Genomic DNA, 16,209 nt, shown 5'->3' with positions numbered 1-16,209 from the left:
AAACAGCCTCTTGCTCATGGGCTGTTATTTACTCTTTTTGTTACTGGGCCATGTCTGTTGCTTTGCAGGATAAGCAATACGCAGTTGCTGACACTGCAGGCCAAATTGTTCGGTTCCTATAATGGCCAAAAGGGAGTAAGAAGGCTTCCTTCTCTGCACCCATCCATGCACATACACAAGGCCCCTGTAGAACTTCTGTGCTTGATGACACAAGACTAATGTCATTTAGCCTCCTTTAAGGAGGTCCCACCTTGGCACGGAGGTGACAGCAAGGACATGGCTAATCAGCTAATCAGGCACTGGTTAGAGATGGGGAATGCATTGTACATGCTCTCAAAGGCTGATGCAGAATCCACTCTGAACCTGCTGCCCCAGAGCTCTGAGGTAATCCTGAAGGAAAATAGTTCCTGCTCTGTACTGCTCTCTAACTGAGGCTGAGCTTTGCAGAGACAGTCAAATCCTGATGGTGCTGAGGCACTAAACCCAGTTCCCTGACATAATTTCAATATGGGTATCTACCTTTTGCCTTCCACAGAGGCTCCTGGACCAAGCCCTGTCCTGCTGTACATTGTGTGCATCTCTACTGGTGTCAGCACTGCTGTGCATAGTACAAGTCCAGGCCTAAAGAGTGAAGGTCATGGAGTGATGTAGCTTCCTCTCAGCCCATCACTAGTCGGCCAATTGCTTTCTGGGGTCAGGACTGTTGACCTGCTAGAACATTAATAGTCCCTTAGCTCCCAATCATCATGTCTGGATGGATATCTAAGAGTATGAACTATAACCTGTCAAGGTATTTCTTAGGACATCATTATTTATTCAAAATATATTAAGGACATAATTTTCCAATGCAGGAAAATTTTGAAAGATCCTTAGCTGGAGTAAGTTGGCCTAGCTCCACTGCAGTATTGCTGGTGGTCCACTGGTCCTGTGCCTCTTCACAGTGATCGAAACTCTGGCTCCACCTGCCCAGTTTGTGCATGGAATTAGGCACTGACCTGTAAGCTGTCCTGCGCCAATGCCCAGTTTTCTCTTCACTTTGTGTACACACATTAGAGATGCAATCCTCTCAGTCGTTTGGTACATGTGCATTTCTGAACTTCAGACCCTTATTTTCCAACACACAGGTAACAGAGCAAGTGACTCAGCAGTGAGCCACTGGATCACTGAGCAGCCCCACTGTAACATCTGTTACCTTAGAATTCACTCTGTACACTGGCATCTAGGTAACCTAGTTATCTTTGGGAAGCAGAGAGCCAAGGCCTTTGCAGGGAGCTGTCCATGGGATTAGAGAAACTTGAGGAAACAACTGAGAGGGAAGAGAGAAAAGAAGCCGGGGGGGCGGGGGGGAAATGCTGGACGGGGAGAGGGTTGGACAGCTTGACTTGGAAGAGGAAACAAGAACTACTTAGAAAGCAGCATGAGTTTGGGAAGGACATTAGACTCCAGCAAGTCAGGGAGGAAGGGAATCTACAGCTGACCTCGGAGAAGCCAGACAACTAAGTGAAGTGTGTGCTCTGGATAAAGGCAAGAGCTAGTGAAGCAGTGAGCCTTATTGTAGCTTCTGACAGCAGTAAAGGATTTCTTAGCACTTGATAACACCCATAAGACCCTATTGATGGCCTGAAAGCAGAAGTGCAGGAGGATGTTGAATTTGGAAGGCAAGGGCTTTGCAAAAGCATTTGGGTACACACAGGAGCAGTCTTTTTCACAGCCCTCTTTGATCCCTGGCAAAAAGCCTGGATTAAATGGTAGCAAGAGAAAAGGGAACAAGACGTTCAGCTGGGACAAGCAGTTGAGAAAAATGACTATATTTCAGTCCCTTTTTTTTCTCCTTCCCATCCCTGCAGAGCTACCAAACTCACCTATAGAGTGTTTTCACCCCTGCCATTCTCTGCAAGAACAGCGGGGGTAGCTGTTTGTAAAACAATACAAGTCAGGGTTAAGTCCCTGAGATCCCACTGTAATGGCAGAAAGAGCAACTAAAGAGGCAAAAACAGCAGAGCACAAACCGCACTTACCCACTGGTAAATGGCAGTAACATGCTCTGCTTCTGACTCCTAGGAAAAGAGCCTCAGGAATGTGGGGCCCCTGGCACATGCGGGATTAGTTCTGATTTGGCCAGTCTTCTTTATACGGCCTGGTTCTGACCCCTCTGCTCCTCTTGATGGGTGGAGGGCTGTGAAGCAGTGTTCCCTGTAAGCTGAGCCTTGCCAGCTGCCCAGGAGAGATTCAGGTGTCACCCAGCTGATTAGCAGAGGGCCCCCAGCCACTCACAGCAGGCAGCTTGTGTTTCTATTGGTGGTGCACATCCACACATGCCTACGGATGGAAAACATTAGAGGGAACACGGCTGTGACGTTAATCTCATCTCCGGCACCACTTCTTCTTGCTCTGCTACCAGGCTGAGGCATGCATGAATGTGACACACATGAAGGTTCATCATATATCTTAAAGTGACAAAGTCCTTGGGTAGGATCTGTTCCAGTCTTTCTGGCCACAGTGCAAAAATGATGCATGTGATTGCCGGAGGGCTCAGTCTCCCACTATTGCAGCAGTTTCCAGACTCTGGGTCAGGTCTCCAAAGTGAGTTGTGGTCCCACTTTAATGGGTCACTGGGGCTGGTATTAAAGTTGCTGGGGTGCAGGGCACAAGCCCAAGCTCTGCTGTCTGGGACTGAGCTGAAGCCTGGTGACACATCGCCTTCATATTGGTGCACATAACAACATCCATGCAGCTGGGGTGGAGCTAAGGAGCTCAGGGTTGGGGCAGAGGGTCGGGGTGCAGGAGTGTAAGGGCTCCAGCTGGGGGTGCAGGCTCTAGCGTGGAGCTGGAGTTGAGGAGCCCAGCGCTGGGACAGAGGGTTGCAGCTCCCCTGGGGACAAGAGGAAGGGTGCCCTCTCCCCTGTCTGCAGCAGCTCCCTGCTGGGTCTGGCAGGGAGGGGCACCCCCCTCACCAGCTGCAGCAGCTTTGGGATTTGGGGAGAGGCATGTTAACCAGAGGGACTGACGATGGGATTATTAGTGTGGGTGGGCTCACTAATCTCATTTAAAGTTTTACACCTTTCCCTCAGTCAACTCTAGTCCAGAGCAAGACACACACTGGATTTGAGGTGGTTCTCAAAATTCCCAGTGACTACTTAGGCAGCACTGTTTAGTAGCACTTATGGTTTATTTATTTTTAGCAGCAGGATGGTGCTGAAGAAGTAAACACTCAGATACAACAGATACAGACTGAATGGTGTTGAGTTACAGAGCAGCTATCTGATTACAAACAAAATTAGCCTGATGATCTATGCTAATACAGCCTGCTTAACTATCTGCACTTACTGTTTATACTTGCCCTAAGCGAGAAAATGCAATACTCACTACTCCCTCAGAGTTCATGGAGATGAGACCACTCCAGTCCACAGCCAGAGAGGGGAGGTCTGACGGTAGTAAGTATGTGTAGAGAGGAGAGACTTTAAAGATTGAGAAACGTTGGTCGCAAGATCGAGATAAATGAATGTACTCGAGCACATGAGCCCTTTGGATGTCAGAACTGCCCCTTCACCATAGGTGGTATTATATAGGCCATTTTGCATCACTGTGCTTAAATATCCTTGATGCCAAATGAGGCATCCCTTCCTTCAGGAATTCTGGGGCAGCCAGGTCTGATTGATTAAATTAATTTAGGGTCTCTCTTTTCAACCCCACACCTATACACCAGGTACGATGCCAGTCCCAGTGGGCAGATTCCAAGCAGAGGTCAGGAAAGCACCACAAAAGTCATATTATATGTTCTTTGCCCACACCTTTTGAGTCTAGGGTGATGACCATTACACCTTGCTGGCAATTGTTGTGTGTGTGTGGAGGGGAGGGACGTTTGAGCTCAAAATAAGATGGGAATTTGACACCAACATATAGATATTGGTCAGTGCACTAATTTGACATTACATTTACCATAAACAGAGAAATAGATAAGACAAAAAAGGAAAAAAGAAGAAAAATCCCTTGGCAAAAAGCCCCTCCTTGCAGGCTCCTCTGCAGGTCACTTGCAGCTACTGTGAAAGTGAACAGATAAAGTAAGCTTATCTTTGGCCTAGATTGACTAGACTACAATTTAGGCATAAGATTTATGGGATTAATAAGTATACAAAGGCATAAGCTTTAATTAAACTAACGTGCTCTGTAAGTTAGCAGGCTACAGGCATCTCTCCCTGCTGCAGCCCCAAGGCCCTGTGCAGGGCTTAATCGAAAGCTTTGAAGCCAGGCAATTTAGCAGGAACTTAGGCTTTAAGCCCATCTTGGGACTGAAGCCCTTCCACTATGGCTACCCATCTGAGGCAGTGAGCCCAGGGCAGGGTCAAGCTCAGTCTCTCTTCCTGGGATCATGTAGTAACCTTTGTTATCAGAAGCAGGTTGCAGTAGGATGATGTTTGAGAATACCTGAGCTAATGCATTCCCTCCTGCACCCAATCCAGCTCACAACAATTTATATACCAGATGCCTATGACGTCCCTTGCCAACCCTTGATCTACAGGATCAAATCTGGAAAGAACGATTGTAGGCAGAGAGCTCCATGTGGCTCGGGCCTGGCCAGGTTCCTGGTTCCAAGTTGCTGAGCACCCCCAAGTTTTGTTGAAGTGCATTCTGCACCATGCAGGAATGGGATCAGAACACGACAGTGGCTGTTTAGTGTCCTGGTACGTTGAGTCCAAGCCTACAGCTCAACATCTTCAACTTCTCTTGGCTTCAGTTGGAGTTAACCACACTCAGCACCGTACAGGCAAGGCAGTACCTTTCAGGACTGAGCTCTTCGTTTATGCATTGCCAAAGGGTTCCGAATGGATATTGTCCAAGTTCACTGATTTCTTTGTACTCAGCTTCCCCAGGGAGGCTACCCAGTGATGAAAAATATCCTAAAACGAGGTGAGCGAGGAAAAGCCAATATTGTCTGCAGGATCTATTAGTACTGAGCTTCAATACAAAACGTGGATCCAAACAAGCCTGAACTGTTGGGCCTGATATCTGGGAGAGACTGGACCTAACCCCTGGACCAAACAGCCTTGAATTTGGAGGAAATTCAGATGCAGATCCAAATTTTGCAGCTTAGTCTGTTCTCTACATAACTTGTGTAGGGTGCCCCTTAAGGTAGACCTAAAGAAGCTGTGTAATGACAATAATACTGAGCATTACTGTACATATTCAAGGTGCTGTATAAACATTACCTAATCCTTACAAGGCACCTGGAGATGCTAGGTAAATATCAGTCTCCTGATTCTGTAGCTAGCGAAACTAGCGCAGAGATGAAGTGACTAACCAAGGCTACATAATGACTCACTAGCAGAGAGTGTGAGTTGGCTTCCCAGCTCACTGCTTGTTCCTGTACATCAGAGGTTCACCACAGTTGTCCACAAACTCCATTCAGGTAGTCAGCAGATATTTCCTGTAAGATGTACACCTGGGCAGCCGCACAGGCGAAAACGAAGGGCTGCCTGCTTAATTAGTGGCTTGCAGGCATGGCTCCACTAATTACCTGCCTGGACCCTGGGTCCTCTCCATATGTAAGGTGAGGTGGTGGGCTGTAAGATTAGGCGGTAGGTGGGAGGGGACAGTGGGGTTAGATAAGGCAGTGGCGGTTGGGGAATATGGGCCTGTAGCACTGCAGTGATCAGAGAAAGAGGTGACTTTCCCCTGCTCCAGGGCTGCAGCTGCCAGGGGGAGACAGCTCTCCTTCCCAGCCTTTGTGGCCACTGTGGTTGGGGACAGACCCCTACCGATATTACAATATGAGTTACGAGTCACTTTTATTTGCAGAACAAAAAAGCAGCTATTATTAAACGGGTTTTCTTTTAATCCAGAAATTTTTGTTCAAAGCATTTTACAATACTTAGCTAACAGTCCCAGCAATGTTTGGAGAAATCATTAAATGGTCCGTTTATACCCTCAACAATTTTCAAGTGGTCTGTGGAAAAAAAAAAGTTTGAAAACCACTGCTCTAGATCAGTGTTTCTTAAACTTTTTGAGATCACGGAACACACAACAACAATATTTCTTATGCAGAACACCTAGGAAAATGTTCTTAAAAAATTGTTGTCAGACCAAAAACAAAAAAATCCAGCAACATATACAGCAAAAACAAACTGAAGTACAGTAATTTAATCAGGTTTCACAGCAGTGAAGAAGTAGCATGATATCTGGTTTTAAATACAGAAAATAGACACCCTCAGTGTATTTTTCCAAATGCTCACAGCATACCTGAGTTGTTCCTGGAACACCAGTGTTCTGACCAACACAGTTTAAGAAACACCACTTTAGATTATGCTCTGTTTCTGTAGAGGTGCTGTCCCCAGTGAAGTAAGTGCATACCTATGAGGTAGGGAAGTCTGCACATGGGAGTTTAAATAAAATCCATTCCTTATTTGGGTGACAGTGTGGCTACTACAGGTTTTTTAGCTTGTGAATGGAGTGGAGATAGCTGCCGAGGCAATTCTTATTAATGGTGCTGTGCTGCTTTATTATCAAGGCTTTTTTCCTAAGGCTAGAATCTTTCTGGGTGCATAAAGGGGCGAGATGAGTCACAAGCGTTGCAGAAGTTCCCAAAAAAGAGGGAATGTGCTGTGCTGTTCTGCTGGGCTGCTGTCCTGGCTCTCACTCAAGGGAAGTCTGATGCCATTCCTCTGCCATATTGTTTCCCATAAGTATCTGCCAAAGAATGTGCGGTGCAAAAATAAACCATGGCAAGCGTGGTCAAGTTTCCATTACTGTTTGGGGAATGACTGTCTTATGTAACTTATGGAGTTAAACCATCCCAGCGATCAAATATAAATATTGTTCTGTTATGGAATGTACTGGGTGGCATAGTTAACATTTTTGTGGCAGATGAAAAGTCAAAGCATATCATGCGGCATGAGGATTACTGTGTGGGTATGTGTTGAAGACTGTGTGTCAAAGCCTGATAGTCTTACTCTATTTTTACTCCAGTCACTATTCAAGCAAAACTTCCATTGACTTTAATTGGAAGAATTCTTGTGTAAGGAATATGCAGGGAAATTACAAGTATGGCTTTAGAAATTTGGGACAGAACCTTCACTGGTGTACATTGTTGTATCTCCAGCTAAGTCTGTGGAGCTGTGCTAATTTACATGAGCTGAGGAGCTGGCCCTCAAAGTGTTTATCGTTTATTGTACTTTATTACTGGATGACCCCTGGAGAAAGTTTGGCTTCTAAAATTAAATATACACACAGGAGATGAAACATTTCTGTGAAACTGAGTGGAAAGCAGGTATCAGAGGCTATCTTTGCAGCTGGAAAAGGGGGATCGGGTTCTTTGTTTTGGTTCAAATCTTGCCTGCCTCGCTCAGGAGGGTGTGGATGCTGGAAATAGTCTTAGCAAAGCAGCTCTGGACAGCAGGTGCTGCACAGAAGGCTTTCACACCAGTAATGGGGGACAGGGAGGAAGCATGTGCTAACTGAGAAGAAGGCACAGGCAGGGGAATAGAGAGAAGGAGAAATACCTGTGATGTGTCATCAGCCCCTTTCTGGCACCCTTAAGCTGTGTACTGTGCACCTGATCATGAAGTGCATGGGGAGCTGGTGGAACCACCTGGGAGTGCACATAATGTGATCTCACTCCTCTGAGCAGTGAGTTTGTATAAACTTGGGATTTTGGGTTTCTGCTAGCTGCCCTATTGACAGCTGTGAACTCACTGCGAATTATTACCCCACACCAGGGAATGGTTTGCTTTGTTTATGGCTATCTCCATCCCTCCTCTTCTGTGTGATCTGCTCAACTGAGTTGCAATGCAAAAGCTCCTAGCTGAGATTTTCAAAAGTGACCAGTGATTTTGGGTGTCCATCATGAGAAACATTAAAAGCAGCTGTTTTCCAGAGGATGGCTACCTCTAAAATCCAACTGTAGACTTGTTGTCAGGGACCACAGACATTTTTATCACTCTGCCATCTAAACTGGCTCTGAGCAGATCAAACCAACACAGTACTAGAGACAGCTGCCAGGGCTGGAGACCCATCCAATACTTGAACTGTAAGCATTGCTCACATAGGAAGAGGTGAAAATTTACCTCCCATACACAAGGCTTTAATAGATAGATTGCAAGGTGCTTATCCCTTCTGATGTGCCAAGCTATTGCAATTACAGGTATAGCCCACTATAAAGGTAGGAATCAGCTACAAAACTTGGATCTGGATACAGATACACATCTGAATTCCTTCTTAGCCCTGGAGAATTTGGATCAAGAAGGTTGGTTCAGGTCCATTGAAATACTGTAAAACTGTTTTCAAGTTGTCTGCGAGTCAGTAAGCCTCAGCAATCCACCATGTGAGCCAAGGTCTCACGAGACCTCCAGTCCAGTTCCCACAACGCAGGATGCCTAGATAATACAGATAGTAAAGTTTCTTAAAACTAAACCTCTGATTCTTTTGGCTTCATCCTGTATTACATTTAATATGTAATTAACGTGCGATAAAATGCCATTAGCCTTTAATCCAATAGCACTGATCGCAACTTCATTAACTCAACACTTTAAAGTGTCTCATCTCACACTCATTAGTGATGCAGCATAGAGACAGCCTGGAGCATTTCTGAAATCTGCTAGGTTGGATGTTCCTACAGATGGGCTGGAGGTAGGACATGGGAGCCAGATCCCCACTTTCCCTCAAATAAGGGTGTTTTGGACTTGGATTTTTGGTCTGGAAAATCTGGGAATGTTTCAGAGGGCTCTGCAGAGATGGGCAGTAGAATACCCTGAAGGCAGGTGTGTGGGTTAGGGGAGTAGGTCACTTTCAGTTACTCATCTCATAGGCTGTCTGGAGACCCTAGAATTTAAGGCAGTTTTTAATATACGTCCAAGACGCACTGAAGGCTTTTGTACTTAGCGTCCACATTTAATTGTATTCTATGCATGCAGTCACAAAAGGCAAGTGTTTTCCCACCCAGTGAGAGCTGAGAGTTTAACACGGTTTCTTTTGCACCTGCAGATTGCCTCAGATCAGTGACCACCAAGAAGCAGATCGGAGTCTACGGGTAGATCTTGGAGCCTTTGACAAGTGATCCTGACTGGCTTGGCTGGAAGGATGTCGGGTACCAGCACTTCAGCTGCCCCTCCCCCCATTACTGAGCTGCTCCAACCCCCAAGGAGCCTCCTGCTTGCTGTGCAGTGTGGGGAAGCCAGAGAAGGTGGGGCACGGACTTCAGGATGTCCCTCTCCCCTCCCCCTGTAACCCATCTCTATGGGGGAGAGGGGACACATGACAGGGCGTGGGATGGAGGGAGCTTGCTGGCAGCAGCTGCTATGTCTGACCAGGCTTGCCATGCTGAAAGGGGCCGTGCACACCCCTGTCAGTCTCACAATGTGTGTGTGTGCGTGTCACTTTCATTCACACCAACACACTGTCTTTCACACTCACCCCTCGACTCGGCGCCACAGCCCCAGAAGGGACAGGCCAAGGCAGGGCCTAGGGCAGTCACCTCTTAGCGCTGCTGAGACCATGGTGCTACCCCCCTTCCCCGCCCCGTTGCCTCAGAGCGTGTGGAGCACCAGAGCAGGGCTGTTGCGGCCTTAGCTCCAGGCCCCTTGAAAATGGCGGACCCCGGTGCAACTGCCCCCTTTGCCCACCACCATCGGCAGGCCTGGCCTTGTTGTGTCAATGTGTCTATCTTCTGCAAAACCCATGTTTAAAAGGTAAACACTGACAGCTGTTTCAGCTCTGAGCACACTCCAGAGAAGGGTCTGGGGCTAAAGAAGAGCATTGGGGGGATGTGAAAGTGAGAAGGGGTGGTAGACAATGCTTTAATCCACAGATTTCCTCCACGGGGCATTATGGGTTTAGTTTTGATTTAAGATACCTAAATATTCTGTTTAACTAAACTTCATCGCATTAGTAAAAGGCTAAGGACCTGCCTTGTCATGTCTGCTCATTTAAAGAGATGACTGGTTCATAATGAGTCAGTATTTACCCATCTAATTATTATTAACTAGCCAATTTCACGTATATTTCATGCTATTTTGCAGTTTAATACAGATAATTAATCTAATACATTAATGATCAACTAAACACACCAGAGGCTCTCAAAGAATGATCAGAGAGCAGTGGGAGGAGGCTTACTGCCCACACATTCGGGAGTCGGTAATGGCCATGTATCGAGCAGCTAAACTATCCAAGACAGTTTAGACCATCTAATACTCGGGAGGTTTTAATTGTGGGAAGTCAGGGAAAAGTATTTAGTTTTGGTTTTAAAATGTTTGCTTGCTGCAGAAATGTTTAAAGATTTTGAAAATCATTTAAATCTTCCAAGTAGATTGGATGGATTTTTGCCAAAGCTGAGCTATTGTGGTGCTGCTGTGCCAATTGAGAAAAGCTGCCCATGGCCAGTTCTCTCCTCTAAGCTCTTTGGTACGGACTGATCCTGAAAATTCTGAAAGAATTCTCCATTGGTACTGGCTGAAACTGTAGGATCACAGGCGACTCGACCGTCCCTCTGTGCTCCCACACCTCCTTCCCCCCCAGGCACCAGTTGTCCCTGCATAGGATAGATCCTTCTTACAGTTGGATGGGCCTACGTTGGGGCTTTAGGTTCAGGATCTGGCATCCAGTTAATGGAACAGTCACTCAGGATTATAGATGGATAAGATTGGAGCTATTTCAATAAGAATTCATGGCCAGAGTTTCCTATGAGGGCACAAATTCTTTAAAAGCTAGTTAAACTATTGGCCTCCCCCAGCCCCTCATATACACTCCAAAAACAACTTTGGTAAGTTCTTAACCCTACTTTTATGCTTGTTATCAGAGAGCAGAGCGCAAGGCATAATATATGGCTGCTAATGCAGCTTCCTCTAAACAGGCCAGACCATTACAAATATAGAAAGCACGAGAGTTTCATGCCTATTATGGTTCTTGTTATGCCTAACTGCTTGCTGCCAGGTCAGCATTTCCAGATCAAGGAATCAGTTTAATTCACAAGAATTTCTTTCTTTTGTGTTATTGTATTGCATTGCTGTCCTTTTTTTTTTAAAAAAAAGCATATTTTCCCCCACATTAGCCCACCTGTGCAGCTACCCAGTTAGAAGCATGCTTTTCCTATCAGTCTGAGGACTTTGGGTTTTTCTTCCTTAGCACACAGATACATAAATAGATCTCTCCTAAAGACACCAAATCTATTGTGTATCCTATTTGTGGCAGAAAGATGCGACAAATGGAACACGCACCTCTATAGCACCTTTGGGGAAGTGTCTCAAGGTGCTTTACAAACCTCCCCAAATTAAAATATACAGTAGCCCATGCTGGGTGGTTAATTTTAGTTATTCAGGGTTTACAGATGGGGGAAAACGAGGCACAAAGGGCCAAGGTGCCTAAAGGTGCAGATAGTTTCTGACAGGATTTAACTGCTTGGGCCCCTTGGGAAAATCTTACCAGGTACCCAGCTGCATTTTTAAAGATCTACATAGCCTTGAAAGTCTGGTCCAAAAGTCTAAATATTATCCAAAGGTACACAGCAATTCTGTGGCTGAGAAGAATGTAAACCCTTCCTCTCTTGCCTCCATGGTTCACGTCTGAACCATCAGACCCGCGGTGGTCAATCAGTTAGGGATGAAGAGCCACAGACAGAGTGCAAAGAGCCATGTATTATATATTTATTTTTATCTAGGTTGATAGATTAGATAAAAATAAATATATATGTGACTCAATGTCCTACCCCTCCCCTAGAGCCAGGCACCCCCACCCCCCTCTCTAACCCAATCCCCCACCCCTCCTCCAGAGCCAGGCAACCCCCACAGCCCCCACTCTAACTCAATGCTGCAACTCACCGGAGCCAACACATCGGTTGCTGCCACATGCTTCTCTCCTCCACTGGGAAGTGCACGCCGATCAATGGACAGCACGCCCAGCATGGGGCTCCGAGGAGGAGCTGCATTTAATGCCTCAAAGAGCCACATACGGCTCAACAGCCATGGACTGGCCACCCCTGCACTAGACCATGCTGCTGCACAAGGACATACGTGTGTCAATGCCTCTCTCTCTCTGGGCAGGTTGTGGAGTTTCAGAAAGGAGTTTGAATTAGCCCCCTCAGCAGGTCTCATGTCCTACAAGCTACAGATCCTCATTGTTCCTCAGCTGGCTGCCTTGCAGATAATATAAACCAGTCATTGCCAGCAGTAGAAACCGAAGCTCTGTTTACGGCCTGTGGTGCAAGAAACATTAGTGGTGTGTTTAATATTCCATGTGCAGGTTTCTAAAAAGCCTGAGCAGGTGATGGATATGTACGGCCTTTGGCTTTATGTTCTTGGCTTTTACTTTAACTTCCTGGGAATATATCTGTTTTTATTTTTAAAAATAATTAAAAAGGGGCGAAAATAGTGTTTTGAAACCCCTAAAATGAATGGCTAGATGGGGTGAGAGGTTCTTGGTACTCAGAGGAGTCAGGAGAGGGGAAAGAGTGGTGTCTGGTACTCACAGGCAGTGTTCCCTGTAAGCTGAGTACTTGGCAGCCACCCAGAAGAGATGCAGGTGCTGCCCAGCAGATACAGAATGCCCACAGTACCTCCAGCCAGCAGCATGTGTTTCTACTGGTGGTGCACAGCTGCAAATGTCTTGGTGCACATAACAAAGTTTATTCCACACATAATGGGAAAAAATTAGAGAGAACGTTGCTAACTGTGAACAATAGGCATGGTGAGGGGTCCTTGATACTCATGGGTGTTAAGCTGGTGAGGGGCAGGCCCTGGCAGATGCCAGGTATTCATGGGGCACAGACGGTAGGGGTTGGGGGGCCTAAGGAATGCCCAGAATTTATGGGCAACAGAAGGTGGAAAGGGAGGGGTTCCCAGTAGTATCAGGCAGGCAAGGGGAGGCTTCTATTCCCTGTGGACTTCCACTACAGAAGTCAAGCAGACTCAGCTTTCAGGACCTGTCTCACTCCCTCACTATACAGGGAAGCAGAGAGGGCCATGCTGAAGAATCAGCAGCAGGCTCAGTTTGGTAGGGAAAACAAATGTGGGCTATCACCCAGGTCCTGGCCCATCTCACTTGCCCTCCAAACAGCATTCGCCAGCTAGCAGTTCCTCTCCTCTGCAGAGGTGCACTGTAGGGACATCTGAGGGTGTAGTGGCTCTGCAGAGTCCTGGTATTTGCAAAATTTGTGTTAAAATCAGTAAAACCAGAATACTCACTTTTTTTCAAAATCTGTGACCATGTTAGGGTGATTTGGTACAAACTGAATTTATGTGCATATTTGTATGGTGCCCTGCTAATCAATGTGATGGTTAGGCTAGGTTCCTCAAAGGCTGGCATCCACAGTGCACTTCCAAATCCTACATATGTACCTGTTGCATATACAGTCTGAGCATTTGCATGTACTCACTGAGTAACTGCATGCAGACAAGAACGCATTCTCCTCACCTTTGTTAGGGTTGCAAACACAATTGCAGGATTTCCTTGCGCAATGGTTGTCTATGGTAATATTGTCATGTCGCTTTACTGTTGTTTCATGTTGATATTGTAATAACATTCAGGTCGTGAAATCAAAATCAGGCCCCATTATGCTGCAAGATGTATTCATATATACAAAGACACACCTCCAGCCCTAACGATCTTATGTATATCTTTACTGCTGTTATTAGAAAGACGGGACCAGACGTGAGGTGTTCTAGGAATCGTAAGTTCAGTGGGCACAGCTGGAGAGCTGGGATGCTGAGCACTGATCCATACAGCCTTAGCCCAGCTGTTAAACCACTTTGTACTGCAGTTTCCTTACATAGTATATAAGGATAATACAACACAACTAACACGGGTGTAATGAGGTCTAATTAATTGTCTATATATCTGTAGCACCTTTCATCAAAGGATCCAAATGCCTTTTTTCCAACCATTAAGTTATGCTAACAACAAGCCTAAAAGGGTAGTCTGGAAAGAATAGACAAGAATTATGTCATTCATCCCTGAGGGACCTGCCGCTACAATAAAAAGGTACGACAGCTATGTCCTGCAACATTACTCAAGAGTTTAGCTAGGACAGAAAGTGAGAAAAGAGCCTGCATGCATTTGGACTGGCAGTGTAAAAGTAAGTATGTAAATGTAACAACCTAGGATGGAGTATGGAGGATGCTACCTTTACTAAATGTGCTGTGGGTTTACATTTCATCCAGGTGTAATGGGCCAAAGCTCCAGTATTGGGGAGCCACACCACAGCACCCTGATATTGGCCCAGTACTGATTTCAGTAATAGTGAATCACCTCTTGCTGCAGAATTGTGAGGTTTCTTGGAGGTCTCCCCTTCAAGCAGGAATGTGGCTGTGCCCTGATTTAGCCTGTGACAATGGTCATGTCTGCCAAAGTAGTGTGCAGTGCAGCTTGTGCCTCTCTGGTCCAGGACACTCTGGTCCAGCAACTTCTCCTGCAGGTCCACAGGTGCTTTTAGACCACAGGGCACCTGGATGAGACAGCTGTAATGGCAGAGCTTGCCACCAGCTGAGAGATGGTCCTGCGGGCTGGGGACAACAGAGCCCATGGGGCCATTGAGACTTGCGGCAACAGGGTCTGGAGGGTTGGCAACAGCAGGGTGGAGTCAACATAGCCAGTGGGGCCACTGGGGCAGTGGAACCCCTGGGGCCACCAGTGGAGGGTCTGGCAGCAGCGGCAGCCAGCCGAGGCCACGAAGCAGGCATCAGTGGGGCCAGCAGAGACAGCGGGACTAGCAGCAGCCATAGGGGAACCCTATGGGGAGCCCAGCAAGGAGTCTGGTGCCTCCCCACCCCAATCCTGGAAGTTTGACCTCCCCTGGTCCAGCAAACTCCCTTGGGACCAATCTGGTCCCGAGGGTGCTGGAACAGGAGGGGCCAACCTGTATTTATTTAAAGGATTGTTTCTCAGCATGAAAAAAAATCTCCCCACAAATCCTACACAAGTTTTCCAATGTCTTTAAAAATTCCTCTCTTTCTGTGCTGCAGGTGGCTTTTAATTCTTAGCCCGAGGTTTTTGAAGAGAAAAGAATTACAAATAGCAAATACATTCGCAGATCTGAGCTCTGGAGAATTATGAGGCCTTGAAAGGCTGAAAAGGGTAGTGGCACATGTTCACATAATCATGGAATCATAGAATTCTAGGGCTGGAAGGGACCTCGGGAGGTCATCTACTCCAGCCCCTTGCCTGAAGTGGGATAAGAACACAGCAGTCCTCAAAGAAGACATTGCTGGTATTAATCTGCAGAAGGTGCTTCCCATTAAAGATAGAAACCAGTTTTCCAGCTCACAAGCCAGTTGTAAATAAATACATCTCTCTTCAGAAAACCTGGCGAGGTCCCAGCGGAAACTAAGCAACTGAACAGCAACACTTGGCTGTAAACCTCCTGAGCCAAGTGTGTGAAACCTGGCGGTTGAGCTGTGGAGCAGGCGCTGTCTTGCGCTTCCCAGTTAGATAATTGCTCTAATTGTTATCCAAGCTCTGGGGAGGCCAATGAGGCCAAGGAATGGATCTGCTTTGTGCATTGAGCATTTGTTTCTGTCTTTACTCCCTGACCTCTCTGCATGTCTGGGAGAGTCAACACGAGGAGTTTGCGCTTTGCGGATGGGAAAAGAGAGTGTGAAGATCACGAAACAGAATTTGAAGAGCTGCCTACAGTTTAGGTGTTCAAAATAAGGGTCCTGCTCTTCAAACTCTTATTCATGGAAAGACCTTGGCGTGCTGAGCTACATGAGCAATGGTTTGCATGAGTGGACTCTAAAGAGGGCAGATACTTCAGAAAAGGGAATGCATTGAAACAGTGGGAGAGAGTGCTGCATTGAGTGGTTAGAGAAGAACTGTGGTCAGAGGACTCTTGGATTCTGTTTCCAGTTGTACCACTGATGAGCGTTTAACTGCAGTCAAGTCGCTTAGCTTCTCTGAACCTCAGTTGCTCTATGTGTAACAAGGTCATGGCAACTCCAATCTTTGTCACAGAGGTTTAAGAGGATTAACTAGTTAGCGGATACTTAATAGCTAGTTAATGTTAATAATAACTGATGTGGGGAAATTAAGCCTCTGGATGTGAACAACATTGAACTTTGAGAAAGTTTGGATCAGGATCCATACTCTGTCCTTCTCTAAAAGTAACAGTAACACACATTTATGTTGCCTTTGATTTTTTTCCAAAATGCCATCCCACCATTAATTGATCTGCTTGGAGATCCCGTCAGTTGCTTGGGGATCCCTGGATACCAGATGCTACAGAAGCATAGG

General features: G+C 46.4%; 1 long non-coding RNA gene across 1 annotated transcript; it reads left to right on the top strand.

Moving 5' to 3' along the window:
* The first annotated feature begins 6,767 nt into the window (after positions 1-6,767).
* On the top strand, positions 6,768-15,993 carry LOC142019154 (uncharacterized). Its single transcript, XR_012647001.1, has 3 exons — positions 6,768-6,906; positions 8,977-9,175; positions 14,943-15,993. It is a non-coding gene; the product is annotated as an uncharacterized LOC142019154 (long non-coding RNA).
* Positions 15,994-16,209: the final 216 nt, after the last annotated feature.

The sequence above is a fragment of the Carettochelys insculpta genome, chromosome 11 (genome assembly GCF_033958435.1).
Source record: "Carettochelys insculpta isolate YL-2023 chromosome 11, ASM3395843v1, whole genome shotgun sequence".
Lineage (NCBI taxonomy): Eukaryota > Metazoa > Chordata > Testudines > Carettochelyidae > Carettochelys > Carettochelys insculpta.
The sequence above is the reverse complement of the archived record's forward strand: the minus strand, read 5'-3'. Positions and strand labels throughout refer to the sequence as shown.